Source organism: Lepeophtheirus salmonis, chromosome 2 (genome assembly GCF_016086655.4).
Source record: "Lepeophtheirus salmonis chromosome 2, UVic_Lsal_1.4, whole genome shotgun sequence".
Taxonomy (NCBI): Eukaryota; Metazoa; Arthropoda; class Copepoda; order Siphonostomatoida; family Caligidae; genus Lepeophtheirus; species Lepeophtheirus salmonis.
The window spans coordinates 23,125,274-23,148,154 of NC_052132.2; the positions used below are offsets into that span (position 1 = coordinate 23,125,274).

A 22,881-nucleotide genomic window follows, 5' to 3' on the forward strand; every position below is an offset into this window, starting at 1 on the left:
TAAAACATAAAGGTCCTAAAAATGTTTGTTTTTCTGGAATAAATCCCGTTCCAACTATCCGATTTGGACAAATCGCACCCATTCAAAATTCTAGCATGACAGGGCATCCTTGGCACGGAGGCACACGATAATGGCCACACGGCGTTCGTATTGAGAATACATCTCAAGGATTTTATATTTTTCCTTACACAGTTTTGTCAGTTAAATATGATAAGCACACGTTCATAAAGATAGGTCTCAGAATTGGTAAAATATTGAGGTTTATACTTGTACCGATTTTAAAATCCCTACCCTGTATAGTTCTTCTCAGCAAAGCAATATCTATCGATTAAGCCCAACTTTTTAGATCATGATGCAGGGTTTCCTATAAGATTTATGAGCTCTTTCATAAATTTAATTTACATGAAAGATCATGAATAAAATATTTTATGCTACACACATACAAAATGTATTCTATGCTGTATTATATATTCTGACAGAGTAATATAATGGGTTTGAAAATATCTCCTATACAATTTAAGGAATATAATGAATAAGGTTATTCCTACGACCTCTTTGATGGGTTTTTATTTATTGATGTTTTAATCTTTTATTTTCACGGTAAACAAAATTTTTTTTAAACTAATCAAACAAAACTACATAAGAAAATAAGATATTTATTTGTATACTTAGGTAAATATATATTTATATTAAAGATAAGTGGTTCAAACAAACTAAAAGCCCCATTAGCCAACTATACTAGGAACATGGCATTATTTTTTTCCCCTGCTTCTTTCTTTAAGAACTATATACTATTTTCTATATGTGTAAGTGTTATGGAATGAAACAGCGAATCAGATTATAACAATCTTTTAATGAATGTCTTAAGGAATTAAAAGAACTTAATTAATGAATTATTATTCTCATAACACAGAATGAATAAACCAACACTTAAAAAATATTTTAATTCCTTTAGTCATTCATTACACGCTTGTTTTAATTCAATGCACTCTTTCATCATACAAATTATTATTACTATTTTTAACTATTAATAAAATAAATGATTTTATCTATATAACTAGGGCTGTGTCGGTCCTCATTTATTCGGTCCAGTCCAGTCTTAAGACCGATCTTTTCGACTGTCACTACTAGAACTTAATAATAATAATAAAAAAAATTGAGAGCATAATCAAGGAATAAATAATAAATAATTTATAAGTTTTTAAGAATGTTATGCAGGAATGAGCTGGAACGTTAAGGAGACTTCAGTCCTAAATAAAGACTGTCACAACACTACATATCGTATCTTTAAAATTTCATGTCTAACTTTTCAAAAGACGCGGGGGGTTCTAGTACTTTTTCAATGAGGCATATCCTTTGGAACACTACAAGTTGATCATAAGTAGTGATGAAAATCCGGTGTATTGTTTAGCTCACCCCTTACTTTTAGATTGGTAATCTTAATAATGATTTTTTTCGTCAGCTGTTGTCATTATTATTCAACTCATAACTTCATTTTCTACTAAATTCAATTATATTCAAAAACCTGATTCAAAGTTCTTGTGTGTTCATAAAAGAAGAAGAGTAACCTGGAAGATTTGTTGGGGAGCTTTAAGTTGTAATTCGACTCAAAGTAGAATTGAGGATCGATACCCGAGTAATTTTTCCCAATGTCCTTCTTTACAATTTACAAATATCAGGTTTACCAAATTAATTTTTGGTTTCTTTTTTTAACATGTCCAAAATGCACAGGATTTTTATCACAAGTAATAAGTAAGTAATATGATTTTTTTTCGGTAAAAAATGCAAAAAAAAAAAAAAAACCAAAAATCAAAATCTTATTACGTTGATAAGTTTATAGAAACTTCGACTAGCTGAATGCATAGACGGAATGTGTCCACTTCTAAGAAGAAAAATATTATTCTTGTTAAATCAATTTTTGATATTTCTTAAATTGATATTTATCAGCTATTAGTTACAAATTGAAATTTTTTAAATTATTAAATGTTACTGATTGACTGTTTATGCTAGTATTTATATGTACATTACGTATAAAATATTTTCTTCATATAACATCTTTATAGTTAGATTTATTATTTTTCTAAAGACAGGTGGTTTTAGCATTTATGTTTGCAATACTGCAAGGTCATAAGTAAGAAATTTGCATTTTTTTTTGTTAAATGGTCCATTGATTTTATATTTGCAATTTCATCCACGAATTTTTTGAGCCCGGAAAAACTGTCTAACTATTCAAATTGACTATTCAAAAATTCATGTATCAAATATGATATGTACGGTGTTATAGGGGTAAAGAACCATTCAATGATATGCATATATTAATAGAAAAAAAAAAGAATACAAGTGAGGCGCTTTTTTAAATACATACCTGGAGTGTACCTGTTTAAAAACCTTTTCCCCTTCGTCTCCTATTCAAAGACGAAGTAAGATAAAACTCTTTTTGAATGTAACGATATACACTAAATTGACCAACTTTTTCAATTATACTATCATCAAATTAAAAAAATGTATATCTCAATTTGAATATGTATATAATTAAGGAAAAGTTCTTGCAAATATAGACTTATCTGCTAATACAATTTATGAGATATAAAATATACAAGGATCAATTCTTATATCAGCAATTTATATAGCCTTGTCAAATCAATTTAGATATTGAATTTATTAAAAGATAATATACCCTACCTTATGCAATATTTTAATTAATTAACAAAAGGAAACATCTTTACCTAGGTAGCTTTAATTTGATTGGTAAAAATTAACAGGGTATATTTGTAAGTACAAAAAGCCACAAAAACTTTAATTATAATTTATATTGAACAAAAAATATTTGAAAAAAGGGTATCCCTTAACAGTTAATTTTAAATTGGAGAAATAGAACATCATGAAAAAGGATAGACACTAATTAAAATAAATGCCTTAGGCATTAAAATAATGGACTAGAAAACGAAGTTTCATGAAGATTGTCATTACCAAAATTAAACTTTCCATATATTTAGTGAACATAATAACAATAAAAAAATTTTTACGTTTTTTTTTTAAATATATATTTTTTTAGCTGTCAATTCATTCTAAAGATTAATCATGTGCCTCAGTACTACCAATGCAAGATTTACAATCGGGATATCTACATACATACAAATTATACTGATATTTTGTATCTCCAAATATGTAAAGTTTCCAACATTTTAATAGAAAAAAATTGATTTTCGTAAAATTGGTTTTCCAAAAAGGATTATTAAAAATTAACAATTTTCTAAATAATCATCTGTCCATGATATATCAACTATTAAAATATATACATGGGTTTTTGATGGGTTTATAAAATACATACATGTCACATTTTATAATGAAATTTTTTTAGTTTTTTTTCTTCATTTTTTTGTGGCAATTTTTTAGGCTGGATAGCAACATAATATTATATCTGACATTATTACGAGGAAAATATTAAGAGATCTCATTGAAAAAACAATTTTTTTCCACCATTGATATAGATCAAATGTTTAAAAGATGAAATAAAAAAAAAACGAGTAAAATTCTGAATAATTTATTGTTTTTGTAAAATATACATGAATAATTTATTAATATATAAAATCTTCGTTGGACTTAATTGTATTTAATATTTTAAACCAAATCGAATAATCAAACTATTTTTGATCTTATATAATATGGATGTATTAGTCCCAAAATTTTGACTTTCCTTCCTAAATCGTAACCCTTTACGACAAAAGTGGAAATAATAAAGATTTTTTTTTTTGCATGGGTATTATTTTTATAGTAAAAAAACAATAACTATTAGTGATTTTTTTTGCACAAATGTTTGCCTTCTTGATTATCAGACGTGTAACATTCGTGACATTGAAGAATTAAAATTGCTTGTCTATATGTTATTTCTGGCCAAGAACATATAATTGTGGCTATAAATTATACTTAAGTTTATATCTTTTCATAAAATAAATATAATTGGAAATAATATTCAAAATATGTTCCAATACATGACTTTACAATTATAACACAAATGATAACTGTTCCCGTGTCTCTTTATGAATAAAACAAGGGAGATCATATTGAAGTAATTGAAAATTGGAACTAAGGTTTAGTAAAATATATGGAGAACGCAAAAATATTAAAAACTTAACTTGACTTCTTTGGAGAAAGCTTTAATAACAAACTCAAAAGGTCCTTGCTGAGAAAATGGAACGGAAAATAATTCTAAAATTTATTACGGTGCGTAGAAGAAAGATTGGCCCAAGGGATTCCTTGTTCAACTTTATAAGAGGAATGACCAACAAGTCGATTCGACTTATACAAATTGTTGATTATGTAAAAAGTAAAAGCATAATAGGTGTTGCTTCTTTTGTAAGTCCATAAGGGAAACTGCAAATCATTTTTTGTCTTAATTCTGTGCCACGGAAAAATACATAGGTAGGACAGTGCAGATAATATATGAAAAATATAGAATAATTTTAAGACCTAGTCATTTTGCTTTTCTTTATAGTGGTCACCCCCAAAACAAAATTAACTATTTTAATTCAAAATTTTATATAGTCTTTTATAGATTTAAATGTACAGAAACACCCCTACCGTTTGACTTGCTAAAATATATAGAAAATTTCAGTTTGGTTTGTTAACAAAAGTAATATTTTTTACTTTTTTTTGGATCAAATGTTTTTATTGTATTTACAGAATTTTAGATAATTGGAATAAAGTTGTTGTACTTCCGTACTAAAATAAAAGTATTACAAAATTAAATGCACTTTAAGACGATGTCACATCATGTAAATCTGGAGAATTTTTTGGCTTGTCTGTTTTTTTTTTTTTTTTGAATTGGCAATCTAAAGAAGGAGTTTTCTTTTCCTTAGCAGTTGTCATTACTATTTAATTTCTAAGTAGTGAACATCCTTTTCTAAATAGATTCAAGTATTTTCAAAACTTGATTGAACCTTCGTGTTTGCTTATAAACCTGAGGATTTGTTCAAGAGTTATAATTGTAGACTCAAAGTAGAATTGGGGATCGACATCAGAGTAAGTCTAGAAAATGTCCTTGTTTATATCCTTTTCTACTTCCTTTCGTGACACCTGGTAGAAATCAGCAAGTTACTCATCATCAATAAATCTTGACTAATTAGGATTGAAAGTTTATAATAATACTAATACTTTAATTAGGCCTAAGTTAAGAATAGTGACAATCTATTCTCATGCATGAAAGAAAGATTAAGTTTTACAGTGAATTGAATGGAGCATTATCGTTGTTTACTTATATTAGTTTGTAAACAAAGGACAGAGATTGACACCTTTCTTGCGGCAAAATAATAAAATATAGGTTTATGTAACTCACATAGAGAGGCTTGTGATAATTCATCTCAGTATCCGCCTTATTTTTAAAAGAAATAGTTTAAACAACAAGCTAAAGACTGCCATACCACCTTGAGGATAATATATGCTTTGTAGTTTATCCATGCCCTATCGGTAAAGGGAGGTACTTCAATATAATGTTAGTAAAAGCTTCTAGACAGCGCTTTATATTTTGGGATTTTTTTCAGGGACTGATAAAAGGGTTTGTACCGATTTTTAATCCCACAATAACGACCGATACAATCCTATTATATGACTACATAATTTATAAACCATTTTTTGAAAAAAAATCATTCAATTCCAATAACTAAGCATTAGAATAATTTATCTATTTAAGTTCCATTTATGAATTATGAAGTTTTTATAAGATTATATATTCATAGAATCAGTGTACTCGTATTCATCTTTTTCTTTGTTTCAGAATATGTTTCAAGATAATGAATGACGCAAAAAAATAAAAATATATATATATATTTAACCTCTGATATATTCAAAAGTCATGCAGCAAGGTTAGTATATATATTTTTTTTGACTAATGTAAAAATCAAGATTTGATGTTAATGAACTTATATAATATACATATCTACATATTGGGTAAATATTGCAATATTACACTTTTTTGTTAATTGTCTTCATATTTTCCTAGTGTAGAATCCTACTTATAAATGTATTAAATGTACAAATAATTTTAAATAAGTAATAAATAGGATTTTGTGGTTAAAAATTCAATAATATGTAGGACCACAAAATTTACGTATCAATTTTAATAGCTAATGAATACTAAAAGTTGTTAAAATTATTAATTCATGCTCAACTTTTACAAGAGGTTATCAGTTACTAAGAAAGATTGTCTAAAAAAGAAAAACCAGTTTATGGGTTTCCTCTTATAATTCAAGATGTTTTTGAATTATATTCTTTAATATATTTATATATATGGATCATAACAAAATTGCTGGCGTACTCAAGCACCGACTTGATCTTAAGGCCCTTTATACTAGCTCCTAATAAGCAATAATTACTAAAGATGGCGCCACTGTCCTAGGTAGACCTCTTCAAATTTTAACTTTTGTTTTAAGCCTTTTAATAATTTACCTTTACCTGTTCTCCAAGATATAGAAACTAAAAATACCAGTCATTTGGATTTTTGAACTGCAGCTATGCCTGCTGCATGGGCCTTGAAAATTTATTATTGTTGGCTTTAAAAAGAGGCGAAAGAACATCAACGTTTGTATTTTTTTGACAATAGCTTCGCAATGGCTTATCGTATAGCATTGATATGGGTATCAAATAAAAGCCAATAAACTATGACTTAATTTGCATAAATATATTATTAACCTATTATTTGTGCTCATGGATAAATTGTTTGTAACATACACATAAATAATATCTTCAATGTACTTTGTGTATCTTTGTAGTAGGATCTGCGAATTTATCTATGTTCTATCAACGTAAATAATCAAAGTACTTTTAAGTGCAATCTGAACACTGAGTTTTTTCTTTGTTTTAGGTATGACGTATTAATTTATTTTGGTGCGCTGTTATTCATTTTCTTTATACTATATGCCATGCATCATGCTAATTAATATTCTGTTTTCTTCTGGTTGCTCTACTATAAATGAATATTTGTGAACAACTGAGATATATTATCTGGTCAAGACCTTCGGATCGGAAAAGTAGTGAGCTAGATACGTAAACAGGATGAGTCAGTGGAATTACGAACTAAAGTATTAAGTCCTTCCACAAGAGCACACAGAGATGTATACTTCATGGGACAACCCAGCTCCAGCATAAGAGGATCCCAACTACCGAGAAATCGTTAGATTTTTTAGCATTTAAGGAAATTGAATACAAATGTGATATCAGATTTCTTTCTCGATCAACAATAGATGCCAAAAGTGACTGTCTTATTACACCGGTTGATACCTGGGAAAATAATTAAAATTATAGAGTAGCATGAAAGTTTTTGAAGTGAGTAAAAGTGACCAATGATGTTCCTGAAAGCGGCGTTAAAATCATGAGTTACTTTGCAACTAGGATTACCAACGACCTAGAGTACAGAAACTGTTTACTATAAGTTATGGTATACTAGAGAAATACATATATTAGTTTCAAGAAATATAATTTAAACCCTTAAGAATCAATGTATTTCTAGTATATTATATTGTATTGCTTTTAAAAAAAGATTTATTAACTTTATTCAAGGAAAAAATGTATTTTTTGTATTTGATTCTATTCTCTTCTATTTTTGGTTACATATACGTCAAGATAATAATAACTTTTGAGAATACCTAAGACAAGATAGGGGAAAAAAGGAGACAAACAAGCCCTTTTTAATATCTGGGGTAATATTTACCCATGTGGACAAATAAAGGGTTACTAACATATTTATACCAATTGAAGCACAGTTTATTGGCTTTAATTTATACGCATACCAATGCTATACGATACGCCACTCCAAAGCTATAGTCAAAAAATACTAACAATCACGTTTTTTGCCTTTATTAGAGCCACAAACAATAAATTTTCAAGACCCATGTGGCAGACATAGCCCAGATCCTAAATCTAAATGACTGGTATATTTAGGCTCAATAGACCTTGAAGAACGGGGAAAAGTCAAATATTAAAAGGTTTTTAAAAAATTAATTAAAATTTGAATAGATCTAATCCTCGGGTATGTAAACAAAATATTTATAAGTAAATAATGTTCATACTACATTGTTTATAATAGTTAGAATAATAATAAATACTTAAATTAACAAGCCTCAATTAAAAAAAGACCAGCTATTTATCATCTGGAAATACTAATATTTCACACGTTGAATAAAGTTGGTATTTTATTTATTAAGGTGTTAAAAAAATATGACAAAATAAAGTAAGCTACAATCCCATTTTACAAAATATAAAGTACGGACTATATTTGTAATATTCGACGAATTATTGTCATTTTCTATCAACCAATTATGATGATTAAATCTTTGGAGACGCTGTAGATTGTACTTAAATAATCCAAAATTGATATTTACGATAACAAAAGAAGAAACTGACAGATATTATTTGAATGGAGTGAGTCATATCGAAGGCAATAAAAATCTCTTCAATCAAATAAAATTTATAAACTGTAGCTAAAATTCTTGGATATATTAACTTCTTCCACAAGTTTGAATACAAAGCCTAATGGATTATGAAATATTGGCCTCTATGTATATAGGAAGTAAAAAAATAAATTGTGATTTTCTCCTTTTCTGGATTTTTGTTTAGGATTGTATTTATGTTGATAAGTCACAAGCTTTACTATAATATTAATACTGAGGGTGTCTTAAAATGTAGAACTTTTTAAGGATACAATATAAGAATAAAGCAGAAAAGAGCATATTTTAAGTTCCAAATTTAGCAGTAATACAGTTATAACAAAAGTAATTAGAGTTAATATCTTTGAAACAGTGATTCTCAAACTTTTCAAAAATGTCCAAACATATTTTTAGGTGACTTATATATGGTGTCCAATCTTTAGTCACTTTTTTTTATCAAGTGTGAGTGTGTGAATGTTTTTTTGATTAACTAATATTTCGACTGTCTAGTCTCCTCTTTCGATAGAGTATACATATTTAGTTTGTATAAGTAAAGGCCTTGTAAGTAGGTTAGTTAAAAAACAAAAACATGGTCAAGAAACGCTTTTTTTTCATGTTTTAAAGATCTCTTCAATACTTCAAATCTAGAGTGAATATGCAAATGTAAGAAAAATTCGCCTTTAAAAAAGTAGGCTTTTGATATAACAATGAGTAGTTATCTTAAAATTCCTTCTATTCCAGCATAGTCTACATTTATATAACATATAAATATTACAGATCTAATTAAGTTTTTACTGAAATGAACCTACATTTTATATTCGTACGTCTTATAGACTACTATGAGTATACAAATATAATAATTCTCCAAATAAATTTGTAGGCTATTATTTATTTGGTAATTTGTGTGTCAACACAAAAACAATATTTAAAAAAATGAAAAATTCCCAATTTATCTTTTAATTAAAAAAAAGGCTGGCGCTGAGACTCTCTACGATACATATTTTTCCCCCGGTTCGATCTTAAGGGATTTTTTTACCCCCATTTGGACTGTTTTTTGGTTTGAAAGCGCGGTCTGAACTATGGACTAAGTACAAAAATAATTTTCTAAAAAGAGATCATACATAAAAAAATCTTTTTTATTATCAAATTTATTTTTTAGAAAACGTCATTTTTTTTCAAGACTGATTCTTTTTGTGTAGACCGAACTTGGATAAAATTGGTCTTTCAAAAAAAAATATATATAGAGATATAAAGGTCTCAGAACGTCCTATGAATTACGGACCGAAACACCACTCTAATAAATGGGTAGGGCTGAATATTTCATGAATATTTTTAATTCCATTATTAATCAAATTTCTGGGATGAATTGAAATGCCTGAGAATGTTAAAACCTTCATTTGATAAATGGAGCATAATTTGACCACGATATGGCCACTTTAATCGAATACATCAATTTCTAATTCCTTCATTTTGAAAAATTCATTTTTGCTATACTAATTTGCAATTTACAGTACCATTAAAGGATTAATCAGAATAATCTGATGATAGATATTGACTATAACTTGTCGAAGAAATACAAACAGCATACATACTCAATTTTGAGAAAAATAATTCTAGCTTGCTTTAGTGCTGATATGATAGATATATCAAACGAATTTTTGAGCCTTTTATAAGAGGTATATTTTAGGTTAATGTTAGCAATATAGTATCTTAAAAACTTTTCATACTCATTCGAATTTTAATTAGTAATAAACATTTAATTATGCAGAGTTATATGGGTAATTAAATCGTTAATTAAAAAAAGGGAAGAAGAAAGAAACCAGAATATTACGAAAAACAAAACAAAAAAGTGGAATTATGAGCCATTAGATGTCTTATTGTTCCTACGCGTACAATTAGTTTAATGAATGGCTGAATAAATTCAATTTATAAAACATCTGACTTTGGTAAAAAGGGGTAATGGTGAAAGTCAATTAATAATAGAATTAAGAATAATGAAGTGAAAGTGAGCGACCATTAATTCTAATTATACCCTTGATTGTCTTCTTGTGAGTACGGGTAATTGATCAATAATTCTATGGCATTTTACTAATAATTTCAGTTACGTGTAGGTTCTTAATATGGCTATTAGAAGTATAAATGTGGCATTAATCAGTAGATACCGAGTCCCACGATTTTTCATTTGTTATGTTAAAAAAAATCATTCCTTTGAAGCGTAAATAATGATTTGTCTTTTATTTATATAAAGATATTTGGTTTCAATGGGTCTAGTTCAGTAACAATATTGATTTGTTTTCTGCTTGATTAAGGCAAAAATTATTCGAGGTAGATACAATATTATAAAAACTCCGTTGTTGTTTACCTGTTCATAAGAATGAAGGTTTGAAAATGTAAACTTCGCCTATTAATTGTTTTTAAAGATGCAAATTAGATGTATTCTTCTTATTTGAATAATATATTTGATTAAGTGAAGTAGGCATGTAAATCTATGTACAATAAGTCTGGGTCCGCCTCAGTGTCAACCCAGTGGTCGTTTTAGGGGTAGTACGTTAGAGGCACTTATCCCAGCCCTATTTGATTATAAAAATAGTGACTCCACATTTTTAATAAAATATGAAATCTTCCATTTCCAAAATACATCATTATTTATTTAATATAAAATAAATGTGGCAATCAACAAAAAGCAAACTTAAAGGGTCTTTTCTCAAAATTGAGTGTAAATTACATTTCTACAAATCATCGTCAATTACAATAAACAAATTATTCTTATTTCCTCTTTAGATTAGTTACTAAATTGCACTTTTAATGTAGCCAAAATTCATTGTCACAGTGAATGAATGAGAATTTGATGGATTTTATTTGAATGTGGTCATATCAGGGCCAATTTAAGTCTAATTAAATTAAATGAAGGTTCTTCCCTATAGCTCAGATTATATGGTATTTCAATTCATCCAACAAATTTAAATAATAAACCGATAATTTAATCTAAATGGCCTATGAAACATTAGCCTATGTATACAGGGTTGATCTTATCAAGTTGTACACCTAATTTCAGTTTTAATAATTCGGGAATTTACTCGTGGATTGTCTTCAAACACGGTAAAATATAGGTTTTGTTACTCCAGATTGCGTATGTAAAGTTTCGACTCAATTAAAAACAAAATAAACAAGAACGAGTAAATGGAGCAACAAATGAGTGGATTTTGAAGCTTCTCTCAAGCAGCATGTCATATCTAAGAAAGCTCGGATAAAGCCGTACCACTATTTCTAGAGGCTTCCATTAAGAAGGAGTTTACCAAACTCGAGTCTGACTACATAGTCAAGGCCTGCAAGGGATTTAAGCATCGCATTGAGGCAGATATTAGAGCTGAGGGTTCACATAATGAATAAAAAATGTGCCAAGCACTATTTTCAGATGATTTGCTTAAATAAATGTCTTCACAAAACCTCTCATTTAAATTTTACTCTCGAAAATTGAAAATAATAAAATATGTATGTACCACTAGATAAGATCAACCCTGAATATATGAAAGAAGAAAAGGAAATGGGTATTTTCTTCTCATCTTGATATTTGTTCAAGATTGTTTTTATGTTGATATACAGCATAAATATTTATAAATTAAACATTACTCAATTCCTGAGGGTTTATTAAGGAACTCTCTTTGAGAACCAATGCTGTAATCAGGGTCGGGGTTTACCGTGAGCGGTGTCTATATTGTGTTGGTCCTTATTTAGTACGGAAGACTGCAGTACCGTCCAGTTGAGTTTCGGTATAAAGTTCGGTCCTTGATGAGGTTAATCAACTTTATTTTTTCTTTTTTTAATCAGTTCTAGTACTGACAATCCGAAGGACTGGTCCTAAGACTAAACAGGACCAAATAGATACAAACTCAAGCAAAAGTATGGGTAGGACCCGTTTTTTCTATTAATTTCGAATCTTTTTATAAAAAATATTTTTGAACAGGGCCTTTATTTTTAAGCTATTTTGAGCCAAGGACTGACATAACATAATGTGTAGGACTCTTTTTACTTTTAATTTCTTTTTTTTAATCTTTTCATTGGTCAAAATAATTTCTGAAACGATAAATGAGGACTGACTAACATAATGGTGCTAAGCTTTTAATTTCGGCAAGTGCCCCAATACCCCTCCTATAACCAGCTATATTTTAAAGTGAAGATGAGGTCCTTTTGTGCACATTTTTTAAGGAAGGAAAGGATTTTCAGTTCCTATATTTTTAGAGCATACAAAGGAATACAAAAATTAATGGTGTTCAATTGAGAATAAAATCCCTCATAAAATAACTAACGCAGACAGACATACATATGAAGCACAGATCCATTGTTTTAAAAACAACAATGAAGATATCGGCTATAAATATGTATGTGTAATGTGTATTTTAATAGTTGAAATCACTGAACACATGTATTTCATAGAAATACATTTTGATGAAAGGAAAATTATTTTTTCTTGCCTACGGCTTTACTAAAAAAGATACTTTTTTTTCTTTCTGTGTCTACCTAGGTATGCTCTATTTTTTCTATTCATACACACACTATAATCATCAACAACTACATACATCGATAATTGATAGAAATTATGTACATACTACATATAAGTAAGTATTGCTGTTAAATTGCAAAATGCAGTTTTAATGGTTAAATTGGAAGATGTAGAAGGTACAATGTACGCAAAGGTTTATCCAATGTAGTTACAAAATAAATAGGGACATCTTTAGACTATTTTAATGAATCATTATGTAAACCTTGTAAGTACATAAATACTAGAGTGGTTCTTAAATCTGCTTTGGGTCAAAATATTGGGTGACAATATAAAATTTGAGTCAAATTGATACATGTTTAGGCGTTGCAGAGGGGCCTTGAAGTTTCTAATTGTCATAAATTTATTGTGAAAAATAATAGTTGATATAAGTTAAAATAGATCAATTTATGATGGCACACGAGTAGGTTTGGAACGGTCCCCTTTCAGTCCTTTAAGTATCGGTCTTATTTTTACATTTTCTTCACCCTTAGCTAGGATTGAATAATATAAAGACAAAGAAAATAATGAATTATAGCTAGAACCTATAACAATTAGTTCTGGCCACACATCTTCTACTTTAAACTTGAGGTATTTTGTCTCTTTGAAAGAGGTTATAATGAACAGATGAAATGACATAGTCATTTCGTCATTTCAGCAGTTATATTTAACATAAAAAACGGATAAGGACCAGTCCGAGGACTAACAAATGTATTAAGATGGGACTGTAGTCTTTTTAAACCATTCCAAAAGTAGACTGGAGTTATTAATAGTTCCCCATAGTTTTTATCTAGTTAAGAATTCCATTTTTATCATAAAATTGTAATATCAAAGGCCCCACACAAGATCTAAACATTGATCAATCATTAAAAGTTGCGCATAGCCCTTGAACCTATGAACTTTATAGTTTTTTAAAGAAATAAATAGAACTTTTACTTCTTATCCAAAAAAAAAAAAAAAAGTGGATATGAGTAAAAATAGAAAAAAAAATTTAAACAACTATTTTAGATGAATAAACAAACTTTTTATTTAGTTTTTACCATGTTTTTGCAGGAAATAATTCTATTTTTTTAAAACAAAATTGTGACACTAACAGCTTCAAAGGCCCTACACAACTTTTAAATATTGATCATTTTTTAGAAATTGCACATTTGGTTCTTGAACCCGTGAATTTTATTATTTTATAGAAAAAATTTCACTTCTAAATATAAATATGCGCTATTTTTAGATAAAAATGGGTAAAAATACAGTAATTTATATTTAAAACAATGTTTTCAATAGATTTCAAACAGTTTTCTCCTAGTTTTTGGGGTAAAAATTCTATTTTTATCGTAAAATTAATAAATTCACCCTCATAATATTAATTATTATAACTTAAATTTTAAATTTCTTCATTTTTTATTCAAATAACAACTTTTGGAGACAATATGTCTCCCTTACATTTCGAAAAGCCCAATTTTAGAACCCGTCTAATATACATTGATTAAAAATAATAGCTATGCACTTTATATTCTTGTAAGTAAGATATTAACAATCTTTATTTATAATTTATAAAGCACAATCTACCCGAAAAATGTTGAAATAATAAGTAATCTCAAAAAATTACAACATGACATTCCTCGAATATATTCCCGTAATTACGTACAAAAATGTAAAATATAATTAATATCAGGAACGCATTTCTTAATATTATCTATCAATTAAGTATATAGAATTATTGAGCATGTTGCAATATACGTATGTATTGTCAAATCTGGACAATTCGTTTATGAGAAAAATACGGATATCTCCCAACTTTTTCCTTAAACCAAATTTTTACTACATAAACTCCATCAAAAAAGAGCAACATTAGTACAAATTGGAGGCACTTTTTATTGTAATACAAAACAAGAATCAAAATTTATTTATATTTTATTAATTATTCTACCCTAACAATATGGCTATGTGTCTTCTTTTTTGGAAATTCAAATATGATGACCTCAGTATCAGTTCTTTGGATAAAACCAACTTTGAATTTTACTGCTAGAAAAATATTAGGCGTAGTACAAAGAAATATATTATTTTTAGTGTATTTTCCTACAACTTAATTTTTTTTTAAATGTTTATCTCTTTGGCATTCAAAACGGCGGTTTACAAATTTATTTATTTACAAATCGGACTCAACAATTTCCTTTGGTTTATCCACACTTTCAACAATTGGTCTTACAGAGCGTAAAACATCTTTTAAATCAAAATTACTGGAACGGAGTCAACCAAACTAAAATTAAGTTATATTGGCCTTTACAATATTAGGACTATAAACACTATTCACATTTTTAGCTGACTGGCTTGTGTTTTCCCCTTCATTGAAGAAAAACTTTAGTTATGGCGTATTTTCTCCTTACCACTCAAACAAAACGGAGTCAAACAATCAAAAAACAGTTTTTTAGTACCAAAACTCATCTTTCCAACACCCTCTAGCGTCAATAGATCGCACTTTTACAGTACAAGATACACATGACTAAAGCCATCTTTCTGAAAAGTAATGGATTTATTTTTACTACCCCTGTTCTAATCAAAAAAACATTTACCAAATTAATACACGTGCATTCAAAATTATTTTTAAAACATATTTCTGTCATTAATTTATATTTTGTTCTTTTCATAATATCCATAGAGCTCTTTCACGTGACGTTAGATATATTGTGAGCATAAACAGTCAAATTTTATTAGAATAAAAACCCTTTGTTTCATTAAGATTAAGGAAAGTGATTAACTACTGCTTCGTATTTGGATGTCAAAATGAGACCGACAAATAAAATGACTGGACCATTTACTATCTATCAAGAATCTGTCACTCCAAAGGTAGACAATAAATTAACTATTAGGTATATTTCTAAGGATCAGATATTTTTTCCAATTATCCTATATTTCTTGTCCCTAATTGATCCAAAATATAATCATTTGTAAAAATATAAAGATTTCGTAGGAATTCTCAGTACTTTTTAATTTAAAGGCCATGTTGGGGAATATATCAAGTCTATGTCCACAACCTGGCCTCACTGTCAATTTATAATTCAAGCGGGGACATTAGTAAAAACCCTTTATACAGCATATCCACAAACATGGACTCAATAAATTCACTCTAGAGGGAGATTGGGAAAAAATCTTAGACTACTTTTTATTTACAAAAAGTAAGAAAAATGACAAATTTTATCCACAAAATATTTCTACAACTCAATTTTGAACAATTAATTAAATAAATATACATGCAATTATAAATTGATTTTAAGATGCACTTACGTCGAAAGCAAAATATGTCTTTACTCCGGATTTGAATGTATAGTTCTTTTTTAAATATACAATTATTAAGAATATGAGAAAATAATTGATATTTTTAAAATTTGTTTTTGTTATGGAATTTTTGTCAAATTGACTACATAATATACAATATGTGGTGTAAACCAAAAATTAAAATAAAATAAATATTTCTTTTGTTGTCAAAACGATTTGTTAGTTGGCGTTCAGCAGTTTCATGGAATTTACAATATTTTATGTTTTTATGCGAAACAATACGAAGATTACAATGTCTTCAAAATGGCATTTTGATTGGGTTCTATATAAAAAAAACTATTGTATACATACTATTTTGCTTATTCAATATATAAATATATACAACGTATTACGAAAATACAACAACATAAATAAATTTATGCCAATTGTTAATATAGCTCATAAATACAATGTTTGTCATGATTTTTCCTTCGCCAGACAATTACAAATGTTATTAGTGCTGTGTAAAAATAAATAAATGGAACAAATGCAGCGGTCAGCAACCTTTACAGCTCCATAAAACACGATTTATTTGCACAATATGAAACGATACAAATATAAAAAAATTTATATGGAACATAATTGATCCGTGGACCATCAGTACAACAGCACATAAAAACGGCGTCAACTTGATTATATTTGAGAGGGAGGAAGAAGGCTTGTTTTATGGATTTTTTTGGAAAAAAAGAAAAATCAAAAATCCACAGCTGTTCACATACAAATAAATCATTTAGAAAAAAATTTCAAATATTAAATTTTTAGGAATAAATTTGAAAAATCCAAAGCTGTTCAAAACTGTTTGTTTTTCAAATATTACATTTTCTTAGAGAAAAAATTCAAAAAATCATAGTTATCACAGAAAAAAAATCTAATGTTAAATTACTAAATACTAAAGCCTCTCCATCCCCTGTGGACGTCTCTGCATATCGTCATATACAGGGGTGGGTACCTCTTCCAGTCCACTTCACATGATGTTCAATAAAATTAAAACAGACAAATTAATTTTGATAAAAAAAATTGCATACAAAGTTAAATAAATTATAATACTATGTTTCATTTTTTGTTTATTTTGAACAAAAATTACCCGTGAAGTGTAGCAATGGAAGAATATAAAAAGTGATACATAATTTGATTTTAGGTGCCTTGAAAATTTATGTCTATATGTCACCTAAAAATTCTAAAACAGTTTGATGAATTGTGTTTTTTGTTTGCATGTTACACCATTAGGACAATGTGTTGTTACTTTATGTTCATCATAAGAGTCAATATGTTGAGCACCAATAAATACAATTTTATTTGAACTCTTGTAACTTTTGTAAATACTATTTTACACTAAAGAGTTGGCCCTATAACATTAGAATTGTACTTAAAATTCAAAGTGTTTAGCTTAAAAAAAGGATAAACAATAAGAAACATTTTTTTTTGGTTTTTTGGGTAGGGACTAACGTAGCAACAGTTGAATAAAAAAGGTTTTATCACAATTGCCCAGTATAGTCTCACATCTACTGATTTGTTTCGTCGTAAGCAACAGGGGGTGGGGTACCTAAGGACAACATTTTTGCAAAACACAAATCTTTATAGAAAAATCCTAGAGTATTAAATAAAGTTGTATAATAGCTGTATACCCAAAGGGATGTAGAAAAAAAAAATACTGTTCAGCGTATTAGTAAAAACTTTAAAAGAATGGAACAAAATAATGGTTTGATTTTTAAAAATCCATTTAATATAAACAATAAATCTAATAAAAACATATGACGAACAAAGCCGGCGGGTTTATATGGTATATTATATATAATGTTCCATGCACATGCTTAGCTATTGTGAAAGAATCCACTAATGGTTATACTACCATACTCAGTTTTAATAAAGTATAAAGACCTGCTCTTATCACAAATAATAAATGATGAACTCTATGAGGATCGAAGTAAATGCCCTTGTAAAAAGATTGCAAAATGTATATATTATATATGAATTGAAAATAAACAAGTCCAAATAAACACTTCCAAAGTAAAATACTATTCTTCTACATAGTTACATTTAAAATGATAAATCGCATGTCAGAGCCCTAATATGATTCATTCATTTTTCAATTTGTTGTCCATACAAAAACTTATTATTATATACTAAAAAAAACATATAATATTTTTATGGGTTGTAAAATTATACTTTCATATGCTTGGTCTAAAAAAAAAATTACTTCTATAAACTGCTATACATAGACTCAAGTATATCTCTTTAAAAGTTGAATTCGTCTGAGCAAAATTAACCATTCATATATGTAGAGCAGTGTTTCTCAAACTTTTACATTGCTTACCACCTGAGAAAATATCAAATAAATTTCCATGTAACGTCATTACACATATAAAACTTTTAAAATTTGACCTTTTTTGACAGAATGCAAGGCACCTTTTAGAAACAAGACATGTTTTGTTTGTTTCTTTAACAAATTTTTAAAATATATTTCTAATTTTGATAACAAAAATCTCGTCAATGAGATATTATTTCCCCTTCCAAACACCCCTCCATTAGTCACGCCTCAACGTACAACTAATCATAACCGTTGTGTCAGTCGGAAAAATGGGATATCTATGGGAAAGCTTATATAATTTTGAAGAATAGCCAGCAGTTGTCGTGAAACATTTAGAATATTTAATATATGAAAAAAAAAAAAAAGTAATTGCCTTTTTTAAAAACAATTATTTTTTTATATATTTTTAGAAAAGGTTATTCAAAAAAAAAGTATTTAAAAAAAAATATCATAATATTTTTGAACTGTTGACCCCCTCCCCTTGTTTCAAAGAAAAAATTCTAAAGACGGCCCTACCACCTGTGGCACACGTACCCCCAGTTTTAGAACCACTGATTTAGAAAAAAAAAATGAATCAAGAGAGATTTAAAATTCATAATTGAAATACAATGAATGACCTTATTAATTTTTTTTCAGAGTAGTAGTATTTATCCTTCCTATTAATGGTAATCACAAATAGTCACTCAAATCAGGCTCCCAATAACAAAAATGGCATTATTAATCTGGTTATGTATCTCAGTGATTCCCAACCTTTTCATCACTGAGGAGCAATATAACGATTTATAATATCCTGCATCATATAAATTATACTAAACCAAATGTTTTATTAATGTAATATCTCGCAAAGTCCTAGAATATAAATTGAGAACCCCCAGTTAGGAACCACTGATCTTAAGTGACTTTAAGAAAACACGAAAAATTTAGTTATTCATGCAAATTGGTCATTTCTTGAAAACCCTAAATTTCATTTTAAACGTATTAGAGGTGAAATGCATTTTTTGGTTCTAATGTCATCGAACTAAGATCCCAGGGGCCAAGAATAGTACAATTAGTATCAACTGACAGATTATCTTCTCGACTACAGCTTCAACTGGATTTATCTTAGTGTATACAATTGAATTTTGAATCCGTTAATAATAGAAAAATCAACTTCATCCTTATATCAAGTTCTTTAAAAAAAGTATAAACTGCCCTGCCAAGTTTTAGGGTTTTTAAGAAATGGCTAATTTTTGCGGCTTGGTAAATTTTTCACGGTTTTTTAGACACACTTTTTAAAAAAAAAAGTATAACTTGAGCTTGTATAATATAAAAACACATCCCTACAAAAACTTTCATTGTATCTATAATGTTCAGCTATATAATTTTTCATATTATATTACTTCAATTCAATTTAATCAACGCATTCCATAGGTTCTTTGTAGAAAAAAAAACACTATATTTTTTTTAACATAATTGCATTTCTAGATGTAAATTCAGATAACATTACAAATGATATGATCAATGTAATCTTTTCTTCCACGGCGTTAAACTTACTTTGATAACTTTCAATTTTTTTTTTTTTGCTCTTTATATATATACCTATATTTTAAAGGCGAATAAAGACCCGGAAGATATATTGTAACCTCATATAGAAAGATTGAATTTGTTCATCCTTCAATATTGTTCATAATTTTCATTTTTATTTATGTATAAACATACACACTAAGTATCAGTATTAATGATGTAAGTAATTTAATTCATTAGTAAATGGAGTGAATTTTTTTTTTTTTTTTTTTTTTTTTTTAACAATTAATTAATACCTTTATAGTGTATAAAAATATTGATTTATTTAACTAATTTCAGCGTCATGACTGTATTTCTTATCATAAAATAATTGTAAAAAATTAGAAAACTATAAGTACCCCATATTTAAAAAAAGAAACAGTGTAAAAACAACAATGATTCATCATTATTGAAGTACCTATAAACATATAAACAGATATTCAAATAATAACGAGTGGTAAACAGAAAAAAAAAACAAAAAAAAACTATCATTCATTCAATTTTTTTATTATGTATGAATTTTCTTGAATTTTTGAATAGAGAAAATATGTATATTGTATTGCCTATTATTATGGTTAAAATAACCATGAAATGAGGCTCAAGAAATATTTTTTGATTTTTTCAATGTACAAGTCAATATGTATGTACAATTTCATCATTTTAATAATCATCTTTAATTTAAAAAACACAATGGATTAAAACATGGGCGCCGTTAGGGAGGAGGACTTGGGGGGGGTGATGGAAAGGACAAATCCCCATCAGATTTTTTATAATCTCCCCCCAGGATTTGACATATTTTATGTAGAGAGTGACACCCTTGAATAGTCTTTCCCAGTCTAAAAATCCTATCTGCACTACTGGATTAAATAGTTTATTAATAATATGCGCCATTATGGGCGACAGCCAAAGAGGGGTTTGCACATATTTTCTGTTCACTTTCAAAATGTACCCCCCCCCGATGTTACATCACTTATATAGTGAACCCCTAGAATACCCCTTAAAAAGTCAATCTTCACCACTTGATTAAATAGGTTATGAATCATGGGAGCCGTTATAGGTAACGTACGTGGAAGTGGTTGAACATGTATTCTGTTACATCAAAATGTCCCCCACCCCTCAGATATTACATAATTTATGTAGTGACCCCTTTGAATGCCCCCTCCTCACGTTAAAAAAGCCCCATCTTCGCCACTAAATTAAATAGTTCAGAAATCATGGTAGTCGTTGTTTTCTGTAGTATCAAAATGTCTCCTTAGCCAGATTTTAACTTATTTATAAATATCGTAATTACCAGGGGAACAGGGGGAGGGACTCCTAATAATTTTTTCAATATTCGTATCTATCGGCCTATTAATATTGAGTATAAAAAAATCAATCTCCTCAATAACAAAACTATGATTACGACACTCTTCTCCCAATTTAAAAAATAATCCTAACTGCAATGGTGTTGTGAATTTAGTTATGATTTGACTATGTTTACGAGTTAGTTTTAGCTGTTAGTTGTACTCTACAAAAAATGTACAGATTCACAAATAAATTTGCTAGAGGTTTATAAATTTCCATACCTTCAAATAGCTATGTAGACTTTTTTTTTTATTGGAGGTTGATGAAAGAATATCAATAATCGAAGCAATGAGATTATCACTGATATTTTTAATATATGTATAGTAACCAAAAAATGAACTGAGACGAAAAGTATAAATTGAAAACACACTACAAATACATAAAGATATAATATAACCTGTAGTACAATAATACTACTACATAGCACCTAGGTATGAATCCCAAAACTAATAGTTAGAAAAGGAAAAAGTGTTTAGCTGTTCGTTATATTAAACGCGCTCTTAAAAACAAGACACGTTGAAGAGTAAATCTTATATTAAAGTAAGGAGCGGTAGGGCTTGATACAAGATATACTATATACACTATGAACAGTGAAAGAGGAAGGCAAACAATATCATAGAGTCGAAGGGATCCTTGTAAATTCTTATATTTCTTTTTCTTCTTTTTTTTTTACTTCATCAATATGGCGTACTACATAATATAATACATAACCGTCAAAATATAGATAGGTTGCGCGTCTTTATTTGTATCACTCTCTTCTTTTACTTTCTTAAACCTTGTACATACATCCAATAAGAATATGTTGCTCTTTTCCTTTTTGAAGAAAAAAAAAAAAAAAAATGGGCCTTGAACAATTTTCTTTCACTTTTCTTTTTATTATTATTAAAATTAGGATTACATAAGTCACATACATACCCATTTCTTCCTATCATACTCAGACTTGTAAAAGAATCTACTCTTGAACGCTCTTTTATTGAAGAACATTTGGTTGTGTATAATATATTGATAATAGTTTATCTACCTATACAGGGGAGTCCAAATTAAGGAGTTTTGACTTTTTACAAGTAAATTTAATATTTGAAATTTAATTTTTCAAATTGTTTTACAGAAAATTTCATTTTCTGTAAATTGCTTCTGATTAAAAATAAAAAAAACTAACCTCAGCTTCAACCCTAGTCTCCAACCTGTTTCTGAACATGGCAGAAGCATTAATGAGGGACTTTGTCCATTTTGCCAACTACCTCGAGAATGGAAGCCTAAAAGGAGTCAACAGCGTGTTGTGTGAACGTTTATTGGAATTTCTCTATACATTGTAGTCCAAGGGGTTCAGATCTGACGAGGATGGGGGCCTTTAGGAAGTCTGGAGTGTGTTTTTTGTAATCAAAACAATTGTAAAAAAAAAAAAACATGCAATTTTT

At 28.3% G+C, this 22,881-nt stretch overlaps 1 protein-coding gene across 1 annotated transcript in view; it reads right to left on the reverse strand.

The window, feature by feature from the left end:
- Positions 1-21,911, reverse strand: part of LOC121132615 (uncharacterized) — a 62,121-nt gene extending 40,210 nt beyond the window's left edge. Inside the window, exon 1 of the mRNA XM_040728046.2 lies at positions 21,685-21,911. The gene's annotated coding sequence lies outside the window, so the exon portion shown is untranslated. The remainder of the gene's footprint in view (positions 1-21,684) is intronic.
- Between the last annotated feature and the right edge of the window lie 970 nt (positions 21,912-22,881).